A 23,419-nucleotide genomic window follows, 5' to 3' on the forward strand; every position below is an offset into this window, starting at 1 on the left:
GTGTTAAATCTAAGGAGGAGGAACATTTGAATTCTGAAGTGTTGATGAATTTGTAAAGGCTTTTTTTTTTTTTTGGTGGTAAACCGACTCTCCATCATCACTGTGTTACTAGAAGCTGACATTTCTAGAGCAATTTACAAATCAGGCAGAAGGATGAAATTCCAGACCAGCTACTTTTCTCACTACTGTGCTTCTCGGGTTTGTTTATGGACACAGGATGTCTCCTTTCATTTCGGGGGCTGGCAGGTTATGCCACCTTTGATTCTCTCTCTCTCTCTCTCTCTCTCTCACACACACACACACACACACCCTTCAACATAATGGGCTCTCTTACAAAACTTAAATTTCTTTTATATTGAAAACTTCATAAGTTCATACATCATAAGTTCATACATCATTAAAAAAGGACAACAAAGACTGTTCTTTCTGCGCCAACTCAGTAAGCTCAAACTGCCCAAGGAGCTGCTGATCCAATTCTACAGAGGAATTATTGAGTCTGTCATTTGCACCTCTATAACTGTCTGGTTCGGTTCTGCAACCCAACAAGAAAAACACAGACTTCAGAGGATAATTAGAACTGCAGAAAAAATAATTGCTACCAACCTGCCTTCCATTGAGGACCTGTATACTGCACTAATCAAGAAGAGGGCCGTGAAAATATTTGCAGATCCCTCGTATCCTGGACATAAACTGTTTCAACTCCTACCCTCAAAACGACGCTATAGAGCACTGCACACCAGAACAACTAGACACAAGGACAGTTTTCCCCAGAAGGCCATCACTCTGCTAAACAAATAATTCCATCAACACTGTCAGACTATTTACTGAATCTGCACTACTATTAATCGTCTCCTAGTTCCCATCACCCATCTCCTTCCACTTATGACTGTATGACTATAACTTGTTGCTGGCAATCCTTATGATTTACATTGATATATTGATCATAAATTGTGTTGTAAATGTACCTTGATGAACGTATCTTTTCTTTTATGTACACTGAGAGCATATGCACCAAGACAAATTCCTTGTGTGTCCAATCACACTTGGCCAATAAAAATTCTATTCTATTCTATCTATTCATAATGACCGAAGGAATGTGTTTCCCCATTATTTGCTAAGCATCAGATTGTGATGGGGAAATCTGTTTTCTGTAGCTTTTATCTGTTGCATGCTCTGACTTTAAATATATATTTTTTTTTATAGTCACACCACTGAGGTTGATAGTTTTTATACTAGCTCCTCCTGAAGATAGTTGCCTATCCTAGGATTTTGTTTAAGAAATTGGGTTCATTAAAAGCAGTTGTAGTGGAAGATTATATTATTGATTCTACATCTATGAAATGAAATAAACATCAGGGTTATGTTACATTCGTTGAGGTTTGGAATGGAAGCAAGTGTTAATAAATTGTTTGTCAATGAAAACTAATTCAGTGAACACTAATGGAAGAATGCCTGAAAATAGTGCAGGATATGACGGCTATGAGTTAAAATTCTGGAATGACCTAAGGCACAACTTCTACACATGCCATCTGAGCAACGTGTATATCAGAAATTTCATAATTCATAATAAGAGTGCAAAAGTTGGCTTGAAACTCAACATTAAGAAAACTAAGAACATGGCATCTGGCCTTCTCAATTCCTGGCGGATAGATGGGGAAGAAATGGAGGTAGTGACAGATTTTATTTTCCTGGGTTCCAAGATCACCGCAGATGGGGATTGCAGCCAGGAAATTAAAAGGCGCTTGCTCCTGGGGAGGAAAGCTATGGCAAATCTAGACAGCGTATTAAAAAGCAGAGACATCACCCTGCCAACAAAAGTGCGTATAGTCAAGGCTCTGGTTTTCCCAGTTGCAATGTATGGCTGTGAAGGTTGGACCATAAGGAAGGCTGAGCACCAAAGAATGGAGGCCTTTGAACTCTGGTGCTGGAGAAGACTCCTGCGAGTCCCTTGAATTGCAAGGCGATCCAACAGGAGATCAACCCTGACTGCTCTTCAGAAGGCCAGATCCTGAAGAGGAAACTCAAATCCTTTGGCCACCTAATGAGAAGGAAGGACTCCCTGGAGAAGAGCCGAATGCTGGGAACGATGGAGGGCAAAAGAAGAAAGGAATGACAGAGAATGAGGTGGCTGGATGGAGTCACTGAAGCAGTCAGCATGAGTTTAAATGGACTCCAGAGGATGGTAGAAGGCCTGGAGGAATGTGGTCCATGGGGTCGCGATGGGTCGGACATGACTTTGCAACTAACAACAACATTACAATGAAATCAGAGAGAGGCCAAATTAAAAAGAAAAACGAATTGGGGGACTAAAGCAAAGAAGAAAGGTAGCCATGGGTAGGAAAAGTGCAGTTTTCCAGGTCTTGGAAATAAAACCTTGAAAAAATTTTTGGCCTTCCTGCACAGGGAGGTACCTAGATGATAACATATTTATGTAAAGTAATGAAGCTTTTCTGTTGGGTTTTGGGACCCCAATTTATGAGGAGGGGGCAGATGGCAAAGACCTGATAAACCTGGTCCTTCTGGAAATTCTAGAGGGGAAAAGGGGGCCAGTTGGGAATCAATTCAATTTGATGTAGTGATTAAGGTGCTGGCGACAGGGAGACTGTGAGTTCTAGTTCCGCATGTTAGGCATGACAGCTGGATGGGTGACTTTGACCAATCACCAGAAGATTCTGAGTTCTGGTCCCGCCTTGGGTGTGAAAGCCAGCTGGATGATTTTCGGCCAATCACCAGGAGCCAGTGAGTTCTAATGCTGCTTTAGCATGAAAGCCGGCTAGGTGATTTTCAGCCAATCACCAGGAGACTGGGAGTTCTAGTCCCGTCTTAAGTATGAAAGCTTGGCTAGGTGACTTTGGGCCAGTCTCTTTGTCATCACAACCTACCTCATGGGGTTGTTGTTATGGGGAAAAGAAGAGGAGGAAGACGTGTTGGATATGTTCCAACATATTTATAAAAATAATAAAGGTGGGATAAACATCTAATGAACAAATAAGCAATTGATTCCTGTTTCCACAAGGTGAAATAGACACTAAAAAGGTAAAGGTTCCCTTTGCACATATGTGCTAGTCGTTCCCGACTCTAGGGGGCGGTGCTCATCTCCGTTTCAAAGCCAAAGAGCCAGCGCTGTCCGACGACGTCTCTGTGGTCATGTGGCCGGCGTGACTCAACACCAAAGGCGCACCAGAACGCTGTTCCCTTCCCACCAAAGGTGGTCCCTATTTTTTCTACTTGCATTTTTACATGCTTTCGAACTGCTAGGTTGGCAGAAGCTGGGACAAGTAACGGGAGCTCACCCCATTACGCGGCACTAGGGATTCGAACCGCTGAACCTTTCGATCGACAAGCTCAGCGTCTTAGCCACTGAGCCACTGCATCCCCAAAATAGACACTAGACATTAGCAAATAAACAACAATTGTTTATTTGTTCATCCAGCTATTTTGGACTCCAGTCACTGGTGTGACCTGCCTAAGGTCCATTTGCTCTTATGTTTGATCTCGGTGACATTGGCATGCAATTTTGTTTCATTGACTGGGTAGCATCTTAAAATATAAAAAATAATAGTTCAAAATAAACAAAACAAACGAACCAACCAATAAAGGAGAATATTTGTAGCTCAGGGTTGAACTGTCCGGTTCTTGGTGCTGAGGTTGGTTGTTTTCTTTCAGATGTTTCATGACCCAACTAGGTAACATCATCAGTGCAGCACTTACTTAATTTGGGTCATGAAATATCTGCAAGAAAACAAGCCAGCTCAGAGAGCAACAAGGACCCCTCGAATTAAAAAGAAAACGAAAAACTCAAAGGCCAGATTCGATGGACCACCAAGTCTTTTTTTCAGCCCTTGGTTTTTCGTATGTTTCTATGAACAGTATGATTAAGATCCTCAGAGGGGGAGAGAAAAAAAAACCCTAAGCGGTCCCAAAAATAGCCATTCGCAGGGGGGGGGGAAAAAGGGAATGAAAAGAAATTCCTTTTGATCTTGAAAGGCATTCACGCCATTTAATGCAGCATCTCGGGAAACATCACAAGGTTTCAGAAAAGCTTCCTGCCTTGTTAAAATATTAGTCTTCTTTCTGGAAATCGGAATCGCTTGGATGGTCAGCAGAATTCAATTGTCATTAACCGTCTTCTAACTGGAGCAGGAAGCTGTGAGGAGCCCGTCTCCCAGTGCCTAAATCAGTGTGATTTGGCCCCGACCCTGGGAAATATCAGAAGCTGAAATGAGCTCAGATGCTTTCAGGACCTCCTCAGGGTAGTGGGATTCTCCGTCCTCAAACCCCACAACTCAAAACGGTTCAGCCAATACCGAAAAGAGTTGGACGTTGACGGAGCCCAATCCGATCTTGGTCGGAGATCTACAGCCAACAGCACCGCCTTTTACGGGTTGTTCCCAAACACCTTTGGAGGCTGAGAAAAATATTGATTTGGTTCTGGAAAATTTCCCTTTACTTCAACTGCTACCAGATGCGGAACAGCAGCCCGGGCATCAAGGAACCGGTCCAAAAGAAATACTAAATTGGTCATACCAGGGATGCTGGCTTTGGAATCTGAAGGGCTGGCTGGCTTGCTTGTTGGTATAAGCAAGAGTTCTTCAAAACTCATTTTGCTCTAATGCAGGGATCCACTCCCACCCCAACCTCTGAGCTGTGGACTGGTATCGGGCCGTGGCCCTTTGGAAACCGGGCTGTACAAGCAGTGGGCGAGAGAGCAAAGCTTTATTTACGCATGCATGGGATCTGGGTTGTGCATGAAACCATGAAACCATGAAACAGAGAAACCATGCCCTCTCCCCTCCGGTCTGTGGAAAAGTTGTGTTCCACAAATCCGGTCCCTGGTGCCAGAAAGGTTGGGGACCACTAGTCTAATGGTTAAGGCACCAGGCTAGAAAGAGGGAGTCCTGTGAGTTCTAGTCTCACCTTAGGCATGAAAGCTGGCAAGGTGACTTTGAGCCAATCACCAGGAGACTGTGAGTTCTAGACCCTCCTTAGACATGGAAGCTGGATGGATGACTTTGGAGCCAATCACCAGGAGACTGAATGTTCTAGTCCCGCCTTAGGCATGAAAGCTGGCAAGGTGACTTTGAGCCAATCACCAGGAGACTGTGAGTTCTAGACCCTCCTTAGACATGGAAGCTGGATGGATGACTTCGGGGCCAATCACCAGGAGACTGACTGTTCTAGTCCCGCTTTAGGCATGAAAGCTGGCAAGGTGACTTTGAGCCAATCACCAGAAGAATGTGAGTTCTAGTCCCGCCTTAGCCATGAAAGCTGGCAAGGTGACTTTGAGCCAATCACCAGGAGAATGTGAGTTCTAGTCCCGCCTTAGCCATGAAAGCTGGCAAGGTGACTTTGAGCCAATCACCAGGAGACTGTGAGTTCTAGTCCCGCTTTAGGCATGGAAGCTGGATGGATGACTTTGGGGCCAATCACCAGGAGACTGATTGGTCTAGTCCCGCCTTAGCCATGAAAGCTGGCAAGGTGACTTTGAGCCAATCACCAGAAGAATGTGAGTTCTAGTCCGCCTTAGCCATGAAAGCTGGATGGATGACTTTGAGCCAATCACCAGGAGAATGTGAGTTCTAGTCCCGCCTTAGCCATGAAAGCTGGCAAGGTGACTTTGAGCCAATCACCAGGAGAATGTGAGTTCTAGACCCTCCTTAGGCATGGAAGCTGGATGGATGACTTTGGAGAATAGAATTTTTTATTGGCCAAGTGTGATTGGGCACACAAGGAATTTGTCTTTGGTGCATACGCTGTCAGTGTACATAAAAGAAAAGATATGTTCAGAATAGAATAGAATAGAATAGAATAGAATAGAATAGAATAGAATAGAATAGAATAGAATAGAATAGAATTTTTATTGGCCAAGTGTGATTGGACACACAAGGAATTTGTCTTGGTGCATATGCTCTCAGTGTGCATAAAAGAAAAGATACGTTCATCAAGGTACAACATTTACAACACAATTGATGGTCAATATATCAATAAAAATAATAAAGGCAGGATACAAATAAATAATAGTAATAATAAAGATAAATCCAGGTTGCAAGTCCTCTGTCCAAATTAGTGCATTCTGCTGTCCTAGAAGAATTCCTTCTTTGGAAACAAAAATGTTGCGAGGATCAGCCCAAAGGACCAAGTGTATCTGCATTCCTTTTTAGTGAGCTGACGTACATATTTGGTTTACCCTTTAGGAGTTGTTAGTCCCCATCGAAAACAATTCAGATAACTGATAGAGCTGATCCCGAAGTATCAAGACTTGGCATATAAAACTTTCTCATTGAAAGAAGTTTGAAACTGAAGACATTGGAATCTAAGATCTTCCGAATGGAAAGCATATTATCTGCGTGACAAAATATTACAATTAATGAATGACTCCTACTTATTATTATTATTATTATTATTATCATCATCATCATCATCATCATCATCATCATCATCATCTGTGGCTCAGACTGGTAAGACAGTCTGTTATTAACACAGCTGCCTGCAATTACTGCAGGTTCTAGTCCCACCAGGCCCAAGGTTGACTCAGCCTTCCATCCTTTATAAGGTAGGTAAAATGAGGACCCAGATTGTTGGGGGCAATAAGTTGACTTTGTATATAAATGTACAAATAGGATGAAGACTATTGTTAACATAGTGTAAGCCACCCTGAGTCTTCGGAGAAGGGCGGGATATAAATGCAAATAAATAAAATAATAATAATAATAATAATAATAATAGGAAGGGACCTTGGAGGTCTTCTAGTCCAACCCCCTGCCCAGGCAGGAAACCCTACACCATTTCAGACAAATGGCTATCCAACATTTTCTTAAAAATTTCCAGTGTTGGAGCATTTAAAAACTTCTGCAGGCAAGTTGTTCCACTTATTGATTGTTCTAACTGTCAGGAAATTTCTCCTTAGTTCTAAGTTGTTTCTCTCCTTGATTAGTTTCCACCTATTGCTTCTTGTACCCTTGACTATCACTAAGTGTTGTATCTTTTTATTCTTGAAGAATGTATTTTATTCTCCTTATGTACACTGAGACCATATACACCAAAGACAAATTCCGTGTGTCCAATCATACTTGGCCAATAAAGAATTCTATTCCATTCCATTCCATTCCATTCCATTCCATTCTTTATGGACATGATGGCAAACCTATGACACGCATGCCACAAGTGGCACATGGAGCCATATCGGTGGGCACGCAAGCATTGCCCTAGTCCTGCCTGTCCTAGCCAGATGATTTTCGGGCCTTCTGGGCCCACCAGGGGATGGGTGAGGAAGGCCTGTTTTTCGCTCTCCCCAGGCTCCGGAGCCTTTCTAGGAGCTTGGGGAGGGTGAAAACAGTGCATTGAATTATGGGTGTGGGCACCTGTGTGTGTAACCCCCCCGCGGTCCCCCGCGACAGCAAAAGTTCACCATCACTGCTTTATGGCAACCTCTTAGATATTGGAAGACTGCTATCATGTCTCCCGTACTACTTCTTTTCACTAGACTAGACATACCCAGTTCCAGCAACCGTTCTTTATATGTTTTAGTCTCCAGGCCCCTAATCAACTTTGTTGCTCTTCTCTGCACTCTTTCTAGAGTCTCCACATCTTTTCTATATCTTGGCGACGAAAACTGGATGCAATATTCCAAGCGTGGCCTTACCAAGGCCTTATAAGTGGTATTAACACTATCAGTGGCGTTTTTTTGGTATCGCTTGGTACAGCATTGTTTTAAATCGTTTCATATGCTGTCCTGGATCATGATGGAAAAGGGCAGCCTGTGCTTTTAACAATAAATGAGTAAATAACCATTCGTTTAAGACACATCTTATCCGTCCTTCTGGTTCTTGATCCCCAAACTGGGCAGGCCTTCAAACGGAAGAGGCTTTAAGAAAAATGTCTTCTGTGGAGTTTCGACATATAGCGGCCCAAGCTGTTCTCTTTGAAAATAATTAAACGAGTGGTCAGATTCCTGCTCCCTCACCACCAAAGGCCCTTTCTTTATCTGATGAGAAGACGCAGCTGCTTCATCGCCTTCCTTTCATATGTCTTCAGCAGATAGTGGTTGCTAAAATAACCAGCATCATCAGATAGGGTTGTTTCCAGGATCTGCTTGGCTCCAGCTTCAAACTTGGGTTCACCTGACCAGACAAGGGGGGTGGGGTCTGGCTGCTGCTGGCCACAACAAACAATTAATTAGCATAATTCATCAAGTCGGTTTGCAGCTGCTTCAAAGTCAAGTCCTTGGTAACAGAGGCAAGAGCTGAGGCCGCTCCCAACTCCCACCACTTCACCCTTTCGACATCTGAGAAATTGCAAAAGAGGCGATCAGTTCCTAAAAGCGTCCCTGCTGATTGGTGGAATCCAAACCATCTACTGACTTCTATGCAGGGCTGGGCTTCAAAAATTATAGCAGGGGCTCTCTGCACCGTTGCTGGGTGGGCGTGGCCATGGTGGGTGTGGCCTAACTGGCATCCTGCACCATGGCTGGGTGGGTGGTGCGTTTTTGCCCTCCCCGGGCTCTGGAGGCTTTTCTTGAGGCTCCAGGAGGGCAGAAACGGCCTCCCCAGGCTCCGGAGGCCCTTTGGACTCCTGAAACATTTCCAGCCTTCCCGAACTTCTGGTAAGCCCGTTTTTCGCCCTCCCCGAGCCTCCGTGCACGCCCTGCACTTACCTGCATCCAAAATGGACTGCGTGGGGACTCCTGGGAGGGGCAGGGAGGGGTGGGCGGGGCGGGGCCAGGCAGGAATGGGATTTGGGGGTTCTCCAAACTGCACAGAATCTTAGCTAGAGGTTCTCCTGAACCCCTGCAAACCCCCAGCAGCCCACCCCTGCTTCTATGTGTCCCTGTGTCATATTTCCTTACTTACTTCGTTTCCCCCTTATGTTTAGCTACTCGTAGACCATAGAATGTCTTTCCACTAATATAGTAGAACCCTAAACACTAAAGCTTTCCACTAATATAGCAGAACCCCTAAGCATAATCTTTGAAAAAGCTTTCACGACCAGTTCCCTTCCCAAACTTTGGTCACTAGCCACGGTCATCCCTGTCTTCAAAAAAGGAGACCCCAGCCTAGTTGAAAATTACAAACAATTTCTTTATGCTGCGTCACCTGCAAAGTAATGGAATCAATCATCAATCAATCCATCACCCTCCACCTTGAAACAAACAACCTACTCTCTAAGAAACAATTTGGTTTCAGAAAAAAATTATCCTGTAATTTACAACTTCTTCACTGCAAAAACATATGGACTACAAATCTTGATCAGGGCAAAGCAATAGATGAAATCTACATAGACTTCTGTAAAGCTTTTGACTCAGTGGTACATGACAAACTTCTTCTAAAACTAAAATCCTACGGCATCTCCAGACCCCTCCATAATTGATAACAGTGTTCCTGTCAAACAGACAAGAAGTGGTCAAAATAGGCAGTGCCCTATCAAATCCCGCTCCTGTCGATAGCGGTGTCCCGCAAGGCAGCATTTTAGGACCAACAGTCTTCATACTATACATTAACGACCTCTGTGACCATATCTTCGGCCGAGGAGGTTGAATCAAAAATGCTTTTAAAAGGCTCTGACGATCCCAGCTGAGCCGCAAGATCATCAGAGGCTTTTTTTTAACTTTTAAAAGCATTTTTTCAGCCGAAGAAAAAATGCTTTTAAAAGTAAAAAAAAAAACCTCTGATGATCGTACGGCTCAGCTGGTCATGCGGGGGGAGGGGCAGGGATTTTTGCTACCGGTTCTCCGAACCACCCACCGCCATCGCTACCGGATCGAGTGATCCGGTCCGAACCGGGAGCATTTCACCCCTGCTCCAGACCCCATTATTACCCCAGTCCCCAATCTTTCCGGCTGTGTGGATTGTGGTAGGGGAGGAAAGGATGTTTCTGCGTGTTTGCCCGCCGCTTGTGCAGATGGAGCTTTGCACACTCACCTGTTGCTCGCACAGTTCGATTCCCAACAGTCCATGGACCGAGAGGGATTGTGCACTCCCTGCCTTCTCGTCTTAGTTCCTCTGCTTTGTGCTCTTTCTGCATGTTTTTTTGCACTGATATGACCAGACCTGGACTCAGTATTCCACGTGTGGCCTCACTCATGTGGCTTGAGGAGGCATAGCACACACTTCTTTTTTTTTTTAATTTGCATTTATACCCCGCCCTTCTCCGAAGACTTAGGGTGGCTTACACTATGTTAAGCAATAGTCTTCATCCATTTGTATATTATATACAAAGTCAACTTATTGCCCCCAACAATCTGGGTCCTCATTTTACCTACCTTATAAAGGATGGAAGGCTGAGTCAACCTTGGGCCTGGTGGGACTTGAACCTGCAGTAATTGCAAGCAGCTGCTGTTAATAACAGACTGGCTTAGCAGTCTGAGCCACCAGAGGCCCTGCTTGTGTGATCTACTTTATTTAACAATTAATTCAGCCCCATCCTGTTGAATTTGTTTAGGGAGTTTGGCTGCTCCTAGGAATTTCATCTCAGTGATGTATTTAAAAGCCCGCTTGACCTCCCTTCCGATCTCCCCCGCAAAGCATCATTGTAAATATATAGGGAATGAAAAGCCCTGTTGCATTTTTTGCTCTCCAAACATAACCTCACACAGCTTAACAACAAATGCAGGGGGGATGTTATAAATAAATACACTGCTTGGTGCATTAGCCCACTGGATGAGCAGAAATTGGACGGGCTTAGCATAAACGTGAAAAAGGCCACTAATAGGATCCTGCATTGGTGGTTCACGCCATGAGTGGCAAATAACACTGCACTGGTAAGGCCACACGTGGCATACTGCCTCCAGTTCTGGTCACCAAGGCACAAAAAAGATGTCGAAACTCTAGGAAGTATGCAAAGAGCAATGGAGATGATTAAGGGGCTGGACTGGAGGCCAAAACGTATCAAAAACAATGGCAGGAGCTGGTTATGTGCAGTCTTAACGAAGAGGACTAGGGGAGACATGATAGCAGTCTTCCAATATCTCAGGGGTTGCCCCAAAGAAGAGAGAGTCAAACTATTCTCCAAAGCACCTGAGGGTAGAACAAGAAGCAATGGGTGGAAACTAACCAAGGAGAGAAGCAGCTTAGAACTAAGGAGAAATTTCCTGACCGGTAGAACAATTAACCAGTGGAACAACTTGCCACCAGAAGTTGTGAATGCTCCAACACTGGAAGTTTTTAAGAAGATGTTGGGTAACCATCTGTCTGAAATGGTGTAGGGTTTCTGCCTGAGTAGGGGGTTGGACTAGAAGACCTCCAAGGTCTCTTCCAACTCTGTTATTATTAAGAAACAATGGATGGCAGTTTAACAAACAGAGAGATCCAATCTAGAATTTCCTGACAGTAAGAACAATTAATCAACGGATTGACTTCTCTCCAGAAGTTGTGGATGTTCCATCACTGGAGGTGTCAAGAAGAGACTGGACAGCCGTTTAGAATAGACTGGAGCTGGAAGGGACCTTGGAGGTCTTCTAGTTCAACCCCCTGCTCAACCAGGAGACTCTATACCGTTTCAGACAAGTGACTGTCCAATCACTTCTTAAAAACCTCCGGTGATGGAGCATCCACAACTTCTGGTGGCAAGCCATTCCACTGGTGAATTGTCCTCACTGTTAGGAAGTTTCTCCTTAATTCCAGGTTGCTTCTCTCCTTGATGAGTTTCCAGTCATTGCTTCTTGTCCTGCCTTTTAGGGGCTTTGTAAAATAGCTCGACTCCCTCTTCTTTGGGGCAGCCTCTCAAATATTGCAATATTGCATTTGTCCAGAATGGCATAGGGCCATGATGGTGAACCTATGGCTCACGTGCCAGAAGTGGCATGCAGAGCCCTTGCTATAGGCATGTGCACCATTGCCAGCTGCTCTTCTGGTTTCTGGTGCGCACGTGTCCACCGGCCAGCTGGTCTTCGCAGGTGCCAGAGTGCCAGAAAATGGCCTGAAAAACTTCCAAAACACGGGCTGTTTTTTTGGGCCATTATTTGAGTCTTTTTCGGGCTGTTTTCAGGCCGTTTTTGGCCCAGAAAACAACCTGAAAAATGGCCAAGAAACACGCATGTGCGTGCCGGCCAGCTGGTGTTTGGGTTTCTGGTGCTTCAGCACGCGCACGTGCACACACATGCATGCGTGTTCCGGTTTGGCACACTGAGTGCCAAAAAGGTTCGCCATCACTAGGATAGGGTCTCCTGCTTGAGCATGGGGCTGGACTAGAAGACCTCTAAGGTCCCTTCCAACTCTGTTATTCTGTATTGTTTGTGATATTTTCCCCTTGAGGTCGGTAACAAAAGGCTTGTGTGAAAGAAAGAAAGAAAGAAAGAAAGAAAGAAAGAAAGAAAGAAAGAAAGAAAGAAAGAAAGAAAAAGAAAGAAGAGAGAGAGGGAGGGAGGGAGGGAGGAAAGGAAGGAAGGAAGGAAGGAAGGAAGGAAGGAAGGAAGGAAGGAAGGAAGGAAGATTATAATGAGAGTGAGGGATGGTCTCTGGAAAGTCCTGCCTTAGCACTTGGCCATCACAGGTGCCCCCGCCAAGCATCCTGTGTCATACCCACCATAGCCACGCCCATGCCCCTCCCCCACCCTCCGAGGTCAAACAGAACCCTAATGTGACCCTCAATGAAATCGAGTTTGACACCCCTGGTACAGGGTCTCCTCTTTGAGCAGAGGGCTGGACTAGAAGACCTCCAAGGTCCCTTCCAACTCTGTTATTCTGTATTGTTGGTGATATTTTCCCCTTGAGGTTGGTAAAAAAAGGCCCACATCGCTTGTGAGGAAGGAAGGAAGAAAGGAAGGAAAGAAAGAGAGAGAGAGAGAAAGAAAGAAAGAAAAAGAAGGAAGGAAGGAAGGAAGGAGGAAGGAAGGAAGGAAGGAAGGAAAGAAAGAAAGAAAGAAAGAAAGAAAGAAAGAAAGAAAGAAAGAAAGAAAGAAAGAAAGAAAGAAAGAAAGAAAGAAAGACAGACACCCCAGACCAAAGCTGAGGACGAGAAGCGCATATGGTTTTCGAATTATCCTGTCCTTGGCTCACTTCATCCGGTGTTTGTTGTTGAGCAGTTGAGGATCGGTTCATTGAAGACATTAAGGCTTATCTTCAATTCCTCCCAGGAGTTCACTTACTCTGGAGATGAATAGGGAAGGAGGACCACGGCTGCTGGCTTCGCTCCAACCTACACATTTATAATGCATGGTTGGAAAACGGCCTCTGTGCGCGCACCGTTCTGAGAGACACATAAAAGGCCCTTTCATGCTGCACGCCTTACACATGGACGCCGGACCAGTCGGTCCCTCCCTTTGCACATGTTCGCCATGTGTCCTCGGAAAGGCATCCCAGCAGGAATCAGAGGACCAAATTTATTGGTGAAGAACCTTTCAGTGGTCTTTAAGTTGGCCCACCAGCCGACCGCCTGTCCTTTGATCTCGGGGAACGTAAGAGGGTGGGCTGCAAAGCATTGAAAGCCAACAAATTTAGGGGATGTAAAGTGGTTGGCTCTCCAATTAAAAAAAACTCCATTAATGGGTTGTACATGGCTCATTTTCTTCCAGCAAGGGAGGGGACCTGGAGTCAGAGGGACAGGCTGGTTTTGATCCTTGTCGCTCCGTAGGACTTTGCTGCAGAAGGCGATAAAAGAATTCTGCAGGGTTTTGGGGTTTTTTCTTTCCTCCCAGCTCCCGAAGAGCAGAAGATTGGAGCAATCCACAAGTTCCCACCTTATCCTTTAAGATTTAGATTAGGGCTGTCCAACCTTGGCAACGTCAAGACTTGTGTACTTTCAACTCTCAGAATGCATGGCTTGCTAGGGAATTCTGGGAGATAAAGTCTACACATTTTAAAACACGCAAGGACGAGGAACGCTGCGCTGATAGAATCCTTTATAGAGCAGTTCCGGAGATTGAGGTTTGAGCAAATGTCTTGGTCGCCGAAACTCTGGCATCACTGGAGGATGTTAAAATTGGCAGTTAATTTATTGATTACATTTTTACACTGCCCATCTTCCCTATAAGGTGACTCTTAGCGGTTGGGGTGTGTGTGTCAGGCTCTTTTATTGATACTGATACAACTTGTCGGGCAATTCTATGAAGTAAAAAGGGGCCACATATTGTTCTCCACCTTCAGTTATTTGTAATATCCACCTGTCTGTCTATTTATTTAACTGTCCTTCCATCCATCCATAAAATTAAAGGGGGAAAGGAATGAAGGAATGAAGGAATGAATGTATATTGGGTGGAGAATTGCCAGAATATGGGAGCTCACCATGTCCAGTTGGATAGGTGAGTTCCTTCATTATATTTTTAGAGACCTACATATTTTTGAATCGTGGGGTTTCAAAAGTTTCTTTAAAAAAAAAAGAAGTTGTGCTTTTGTTTTAAATACAGCTAGTCCTCAATCTATGACCACAACGGAGCCCTATTATTAAGTGAGTTTTGCCACATTTTATAACTTTTCTTTCCACGGTTGTTAAGTGAATCCCTGCAGTTGCTAAGATAGTAACACAGTTGTTAAGTGAATCTGGCTTCCTCATTGATTTTGCTTGCCAAAGGGGATCACGTGACCCCGAGGACTCTGCAACCGTCATAATTACAGACCAGTTGCCAAGCATCCAAATTTTGATCATGTGATCGTGGGGAAGCTACAAAAGTCGTAATGGTGGAAAATGGTCGTAAGTCCATTTTTTCAGTGCCGTTGTAACTTTGAATTTTGGATTTTTGGGCCTCTTTCCCGCAGAGTACTCAAAGAATTGGGAAAAACCATTGATTGTGAAAACATGGCTAAATTTGATCTTATGCCCTCTCCTATTTAATAAAGTAATGAAAATTGTAGGAAGAATTTCAGTTCCAAGCCAGGAATAAAACGGAGGCTGCTTTAAGAAAGAAGGTTTATTGATGAGCAGAACCAACAACAGCATGGAGTTCTGGGACAGCCGATCCCTTGGCTGGGTGAATGGATAGATTTTTATAGGGTTTTGAGATGCTCCAGGGGGTTATGCAATGTAGTGAGCCTTGTGCCTTTTGCTATTCTAATGGTGGTGGGTTAATCTATTACGTCCTAAAGGCCATGCAGAATTTATATGGGGAATGTAGATTTTAGGAGTCTTAGTTTTTCTACTTTTAATCCCTTCTGGGGGAGCTGGGCAGAAAGCATTTTGTTTGTGAGCAGGCAGGCCAGGATTTCTTAATGGGCACAAAGTATCCTTTTTCAGGCATCTGCTGGAGGTTATTAAGAAAGACTGGGGCTGCTTTTTGCCTTTAAGAACATGTTTCTCCATTTCTCCTTTGGGGGAAATAGTCTATCTCAGGAGTCTCCAACCTTGGCCACTTTAAGACTTGTGGACTTCAACTCCCAGAGTTCCTCAGCTCAGCTTTGCCGGCTGAGGAACTCTGGGAGTTGAAGTCCACAAGTCTTAAAGTGGCCAAGGTTGGAGACCTGGTCTATCTCGCCTCTTTTTAATACTGAGAATAAAGAATATTTTAATCTGGGGAGGGGTGGTGTCTTCGTACAAAACTAACCTGGATCTTCCAATACTTTAGCATTGTTTGCTATGAAAACCCATTCATCTTGGATTAGGTTAACTTTAAAATGTTTGATAATTGCTTCTTTAGACTTTTCGTTGAGTGCAGTCACTTGGACCTGAGCTACTTGAAGTGGTACACATATAGACTGGGTAAAACCAGCCTAAATAGCAGTAACCGTCAGAGGGATTTTGGAGTCTTAGTGGACAACCAGCTAAATATGAGCCAGCAGCGTGAGGCGGCTGCCAAAAAAGCCAATGCATTAAGCTGCGTTAACAGAGGGATACAATCAAGATCAAGGGAGGTACTAATACCACTCTATAAAGCCTTAGTAAGACCACACCTAGAATGCTGCATCCAGTTTTGGTCACCACACTATAAAAAAAGATGTTGAGACTCTAGAAAAAGTGCAGAGAAGAGTAACCAGGATGATGAGGGGACTGGAAGCTAAAACATAGGATGAATGGTTGCAGGAACTGGGCATAGTTAGTCCGGTGAAGAGAAGAACCAGGGGAGACATGATAGCAGCCTTCCTGCGTTTGAGGGGATGCCATAGAGAGGAGGGGATCAAGATATTTTCCAAAGCACCCAAAGGCCAGACAAGGAATAATGGATGGAAACTGAACAAGGAGAGATTCAACTTGGAAACAAGGAGAAATTTTCTGACAGTGAGAACCATCAACCCATGGAACAGAAGTTGCCTTCGGAAGTTGTGGGAGCTTCACCGGTGGTAGCTTTCAAGAAGAGATTGAACTGCCATTTGTCAGAAATGATGTAGGGTCTCCTGCTTGGGCGGGGGTTTGGACTAGATGACTTCCCTTCCAACTCTGTTAATCTGTAAATCTGGTTTTGTCTGTCCTCAAAGGGGTGGGAATGGGTTGCTTGAAAAAATGCTAAATCCTCTCTTGGCTTTTATCTCTCAGATACTTAGATCATTATGTAAACAAAACCAGGGCCTCTGGTGGCTCAACAGACTAATGCAGCCTGTTATTAACAGCAGCTGCTTGCAATTACTGCAGGTTCAAGCCCCACCAGGCCCAAGGTTGACTCAGCCTTCCATCCTTTATAAGGTAGGTAAAATGAGGACCCAGATTGTTGGGGGCAATAAATTGACTTTGTATATAATATACAAATGGATGAAGACTATTGCTTAACATAGTGTAAGCCGCCCTGAGTCTTCGGAGTAGGGCGGGATATAAATGCAAATTTAAAAAAAACTTCTTGGTTTTGATAAGAAAACTCTTGCTGGAAAGAATCAGCCAGTTTAGTCTCTTTAGGTATAATTTCTGCCAGACAGGTGACATTTTATTACTTGATAAACCTGATTCCCTGTCATTCCTAGACTGTGTAGCACGGAGGGATATTTTTAAGCCACAAGAAAGAAGCTGACATCGTCAAAGAGAATATTTGTAGCTCAGGGTTGAACTGGGGGGGTCCTGGGTGCTCTCTGAACTCGGTGGTTTCCTTGCGGACGTTTCGTTACCAAACTAGCTAACGTCATCAGTGCGCTGGTGTCACCTACTTTGGTCATGAAACATCTGCAAGAAAACCACCGAGCTCAGAGAGTATCAAAGACCCCAGAAACATAAATCATGTACAAGACTTTCAATTAAGAGTTTGAACATTGAAACCAAGGGAAAAATGCTTTGCTGGGGATTGAGTTGTAAGTCACGGATGAGGAAGCTGTGGTCGTCAGAATGATACCAGACTACATCTGATATAATTCCCAACCATTTCCGTTACTAAAATGGGAATAAAGTTTTAAGATCGTCTGAGTCACGTCTTCCTTCCCCTTTCTGTAAATATGACTCTTTTATTTCATATGTAAACCTTCTAATCTGCATGGATAAAAATGTCCCGCAGACCCGCCATGCAAAACTATTTGATAATAAAAATCCCACACCCTTGATCTTAATAAGCACGAAGCTTAAAGCAGAGAGAGGATATCTAACTGATGGGGCAATCCAAGTGTGGTAATAGAATAGAATAGAATAGAATAGAATAGAATAGAATAGAATAGAATAGAATAGAATAGAATAGAATAGAATAGAATTTTATTGGCCAAGTGTGATTGGACACACAAGGAATTTTTCTTGGTGCATATGCTCTCAGTGTACATAAAAGAAAAGATACGTTCATCAAGGTACAACATTTACAACACAATTGATGATCAATATATCAATATAAATCATAAGGATTGCCAGCAACAAGTTATAGTCATACAGTCATAAGTGGAAAGAGATTGGTGATGGGAACTATGAAACGATTAATAGTAGTGCAGATTCAGTAAATAGTCTGACAGTGTTGAGGGAATTATTTGTTTAGCAGAGTGATGGCCTTCGGGAAAAAACTGTTCTTGTGTCTAGTTGTTCTGGTGTGCAGTGCTCTATAGCGTCGTTTTGAGGGTAGGAGTTGAAACAGTTTATGTCCAGGATGTGAGGGATCTGCAAATATTTTCACGGCCCTCTTCTTGATTCGTGCAGTATACAGGTCCTCAATGGAAGGCAGGTTGGTAGCAATTATTTTTTCTGCAGTTCTAATTATCCTCTGAAGTCTGTGTCTTTCTTGTTGGGTTGCAGAACCGAACCAGACAGTTATAGAGGTGCAAATGACAGACTCAATAATTCCTCTGTAGAATTGGATCAGCAGCTCCTTGGGCAGTTTGAGCTTTCTGAGTTGGCGCAGAAAGAACATTCTTTGTTGTCCTTCATGTTCAGTATTAATTATTTCTTTCAATGTCTTTCTGCAGATCTAGGGGTCCTTTTCTACATGCTAATGCTTCTCTGTTAGGGAGTGTATAGGTAGTCCTAGACTTCATTTAGCGACCGTTCAAAGTTACAACGGCACGGAAACAAGTGTCTAATAACTGCTTTTCACTTAAGACTTAACACTTTTTTTAAAATTTGCATTTATATCCCGCCCTTCTCCGAAGACTCAGGGCGGTTTACACTGTGTCAACCAATAGTCTTCATCCATTTGTATATTATATACAAAGTCAACTTATTGCCCCCAACAATCTGGGTCCTCGTTTTACCTACCTTATAAAGGATGGAAGGCTGAGACAACCTTGGGCCTGGTGGGACTTGAACCTGCAGTAATTGCAAGCAGCTGCTGTTAATAACAGACTGTCTTACCAGTCTGAGCCACCAGAGGCCCTGTTGCGGCATCCCCATGATCACGTGTAAAAATTCAGATGTTTGACAACTGACTCATGTTTATGACGGTTGCAGTGTCCCAGATTGATGCTATCCCCCTTTGCGACCTTCTGACAAACAAAGTCAAGGGGGAAGCCAGATTCGCTTAACGACCGTGTATATTAACAACTGCAGGGATTCACTTAACAACCATGGGAAGAAAGGCCATAGAATGGGGCAAGAAGTCCCTTAACTATCCCTCGGCAATATACATATTGGGCTCAGTTGTGGTCGTAAGTCGAGGACTACCTGTATTTCTGCAGATCTGGGGGTCCTTTTCTGCATGCTAACACTTGTCTATTAGGGAGTGTATTTCTGCTGGCGTTCATCACCTGTGTCATCTATTAAAAAAGGAAGAACGTTTGATCTGTTAATAAGATCTCTCTCCTTTCTTCGAGCCAATCTCAGCCTTGGGTCTTCCTTGCCATAAAGCCCATGTTTCTCCGTCAAGTCCAATAAGTTTCTCATTTAAATGCTATACATTTAAAGCACGCTTGGAAAGTTTTAGAAGGAATGGATATCTATCTATCTATCTATCTATCTATCTATCTATCTATCTATCTATCTATCTATCTATCTATCTCTAGATAGATAGATAAATAGATAGATCGACAGACAGACAAACATAGATACAAAGGTTGGTGGACGGACAGACAGACAAACAAACAGACAGACGGATATGAAGGTTGGTAGGTAGGTAGATTGATGGATGGGTGGGTGGGTGGGCGGATGGATAGATATGAATCTGGATGGGTAGTTAAGTAAGAGATAGATAGATAGATAGATAGATAGATAGATAGATAGATAGATAGATAGATAGATAGAAGACAGAGAGACAGACAGATACGTAGGTAGGTAGGTAGGTAGATACGAAGGTAGGTAGGTAGATAGATACATACAAAGGTAGGTAGGTAGATACGAAGGTAGTAGGTAGGTAGGTGGATGGATGGATGGATAGATGGATGGATGGACAGATTAGATGGATAAAATGGATGGATTAGATGGATGTGGATATGTGGTTAGAATGCACTAGTTAGAATGCAGTATTGTAGACTAATTCTGCCAACTGCCAGCAGTGTGATCCTGACCGGCTCAAGGTTGACTCAAGCCTTCCATCATTCTGAGGTTGGTAAAGTAAGGACCTAGATTGTTGGGCACAAGATGCTGTAAACTGCTTAGAGAGGGCTGTAGAGCACTGTAATGCGGTATATAAGTCTAAGTCCTATTGCAAATTGCTATTGCTCTCTATATAAGTATATGTGTATGTATATATGCACATACATACATACATACGTACTGTATATTCATAATTCCTTTGCGGTGTGGCATGGCTTCGGAGAGTTTTAGGAGGAATGTATTACACACAAACACACACGCACAATGTTCATAATTCCTTTGGTGGTGTGGCATGGCTTCAGAGCCTGTTGAATTGAGGCGCTATTTTGGCTTGGCAAAATCACCCTGGGCTCGCATTATCGTAAAGAGAAGCATCGCCTTTTGCCTCTTTCAGGGTTTGGATGCCCTTTTCTCTTAAATAACCCACTGTGGAAAAGCCATAACTGCCGGTGGCAGTGTTAACGGTGTCTCCACTGCCTTTTCGTCTACCAACAAGGCTCCTTGATATCTTAGGACCCTTAAATTAAAAACAAAACAAAACAAAAAAAATCCTAAGTGTTTTCCAAAAATGTATTTTTCTTTTCCGGAAAGTTGTTTTGGCAATTGCACGATTTTTCCCCTTTCATGGCGAGAGAGCCAGTATCCTCGACCTGCAGGATTGCCAAACGCAGGGCGAGGGGATTTTCTTTTATTTTTGGTCCTAGCTTTTCTTTCCTAGCCGCCCCCTCTCCCCACTTTTTCAGAGTCTGTTGTTAAATGAAACATTTGTTAAGTGGGTTTTGTCCCCATTTTACGACCATTCTTGCCACGGTTGTTAAGGAAATTGCTGCCGCTGTTCCGTCGGTGACTCAGTTGTTAAAGAAGTCGGGCTCCCCAGCTTGAGTTTGCTTGTCAGAAGGTCGCGAAAGAGGGATCGTGTCATAAATTTGAGTCAGTTGCCAAACGTCTGAATTTGGATCACATGGTCATGCTGCAAAGGTCACAACTGTGAAAAACGGTCATAAGTCACTCCTTTCAGCGCTGTTGTAACTTTGTACGGTCACTAAATGAACTGCTGTAAGTCGAGGCCTACCTGTATAACTTTACAGATTGTCAGGTTGTGAGTAGAAGTGCGTTATGAGTCAGCCTTGACAAACAACCGGATAACAAAGTGGGACGGGACCGTGGAGGTCTTCTAGTCCAACCCCCTGCTCAAGCAGGAGACTCTTTCAGACAAATGGCTAATCTCTTCTTGAAAACTTCCAGTGTTGGAGCATTCACAACTTCTGGAGGCAAGTAGTTCCACTGGTTAATTGTCCTCATTGTTAGGAAGTTTCTCCTTAGTTCTAAGTTGCTTCTCTCCTTGATGAGTTTCCACCCATTGCTTCTTTTCCTGCCCTTGGGTGCTTTGGAGAATAGCTTGACTCCCTCTTCTTTGTGGCAGCCCCTGAGATACTGGAAGACTGCTATCATGTCACCTTCTTTTCATTAAACTAGCCACGCTCAGTTCCAGCAACCGTTCTTTGTATGTTTTATCCTCCAGTCCCCTAATCATCTTTGTTGCTCTTCTCTACACTCTTTCCAGAGTAGAGATGGAGGCAACTCCTTGTATCGCCAAATTCTTTCAGGATACCGATGCATTTCATTGTGTGAGTCAGACAATTGACGATTAGGGGACTGAAGGCTAAAACATACGATGTACGGTTGCAGGAACCGAGCATGGCTAGTCCAGTGAAGAGAAGGACCCGGGGAGACAGGATAGCAGTCTTCCAATATTTGAAGGGCTGCCACAGAGAGGAGGGAGGGGGTCAAGCTATTTTCCAAGGCATCTGAAGGCCAGACAAGAAATAATGGATGGAAACTGAACAAGGAGAGATTCAACCTAGAAATAAGGAGGAATTTTCTGACAATGAGAAGAATCAACCCATGGAACAGAAGTTGCCTTCGGAAGTTGTGGGAGCTTCATCCCTGGAGGCTTTCAAGAAGAGACTGGACAGCCATCTGTCAGAAATGGTGTAGGGTCTCCTGGTTAGGCGGCGGGGTTGGGGGCTGGACTAGATGACCTACAAGGTCCCCTCCAACTCTGTTAATCTGTAAAAAAAATAAAAATTGCAGACAGGCACCGAATCCATCAGAAAATGTGGCCTCACGGAGGGAGACTTAATGCTCTCATCCTCCCCATTCCGACTGTCACATTTTCCAAATCGAGTTATAAGCTCCCCAGATTTGAACCTCTGAGAAACCTTCATTTTTCAGACTGTTGGCTGGGAACGATCGGCACGTTTTCGTGCAACTTCATTCAGGAAAACAAAACCAAACAAAAAAAAGTTCAAAGTCCTTCCTCCTTCGGGAAGAGGGGAAGCTCCCCTCCCCTTTAATTTCAAAACCACATCCCAAACTTTGGGGGAGAGATCTGTTATTTTTGCCGGCGATTATTTACCTCTCGTTTTTCATATTTTCTCGGGATGAAAAAAACCCCCCAAAAACGAGCAAGCATCTAATACGTAGCTGGCCTGCTGTAAAAACCAGCATCCAGAGCCAATTTCAATTAAAACCCATTTCAGCAGGCTCCTCTGGTTTTTGTTTTTGGTTTTTGCCGCAATTTGTGTTGCTGCAACAACCATGTGCTTTATTGAGCTGGGCCCTTGATTGAGCTGAAAAACGTTTTTAAGCTTTTCTAAAGTTATTGGGTTGCCGGATTCGGTATTAAAAATTCCCCGCAAACTTGGCTTGGGGTTAATAAAACTTTTGACCCCCCCAAAGTTTAAACCTTAACTTTTGACCCTCTTCTGCTCTTATTTAATAAATTATTCTTGTTGGATAGCCATTTGTCTGAAATGGTGTAGGGTTTCCTGCCTGGGCAGGGGGTTGGACTAGAAGATCTCCAAGGTCCCTTCCAACTCTGATATTATTATTGTTGTTGTTGTTGTTGTTGTTGTTGTTGTTGTTGTTGTTATTCCTTGTCCCTCCCACCCTGGTATTTTGTACACAGGAGGAAGGAAAGGTTTCCTACGGAATGCAGGTAGTTCTCGACTTATGAACATAATTGAGCCCAAAACATACGTTGCTAAGCGAAACATTTGTTAAGGGAGGTTTTTTTCCCCAGTTACGACTTTTCTTGCCACTGTTGTTAAGTCTTAAAGTTGCCAAGGTTGGAGACCCCTGATCTAGTTGGGTAATGAAACATCTGCAAGAAAATCACCAAGCTCAGAGAGCACCAAGGACCCAACAGTCCTCTTCCTCCTCCTCCTCCTCCTCCTCCTCCTCCCTCCCTCCCTCCTTCCCTCCCTCCCAGCACTGATGATGTTACTTAGTTGGGTAATGAAACATCTGCAAGAAAACCATCAAGTTCAGAGAGTACCAAGGACCCTTCAGTCGTTGTCGTTGTTGTCCTCCTCCTCCTCCTCCTCCTCCTCCTCCTCCTCCTCCTCCTCCACACTCCCTCCCTCCTTCCCTCTTAGCACTGATGATGCTAATTAGTTGGGTAATGAAACATCTGCAAGAAAATCACCAAGCTCAGAGAGCTCCAAGGACACCACCATTTTCCTCCTCCTCTTCCTCCTCCCCTTTTCCCCCTTCTCTCCTTCTCTTCCTCTTCAACAAACCCCCTCCCTTCTAGCCCTGATGTTCCCTAATTGAGTAATGAAACATCTGCAAA

The 23,419-nt window shown here is 43.9% G+C and overlaps 1 protein-coding gene across 7 annotated transcripts in view; it reads left to right on the plus strand.

Annotated features, from left to right (window-relative positions):
• The window catches only part of BCAS3 (BCAS3 microtubule associated cell migration factor), an 846,545-nt gene that overhangs the window by 247,912 nt on the left and 575,214 nt on the right, over positions 1–23,419 (plus strand). The gene's annotated exons all lie outside the window — the stretch shown is intronic.

This window comes from Ahaetulla prasina, chromosome 1 (assembly GCF_028640845.1).
Source record: "Ahaetulla prasina isolate Xishuangbanna chromosome 1, ASM2864084v1, whole genome shotgun sequence".
Lineage (NCBI taxonomy): Eukaryota > Metazoa > Chordata > Lepidosauria > Squamata > Colubridae > Ahaetulla > Ahaetulla prasina.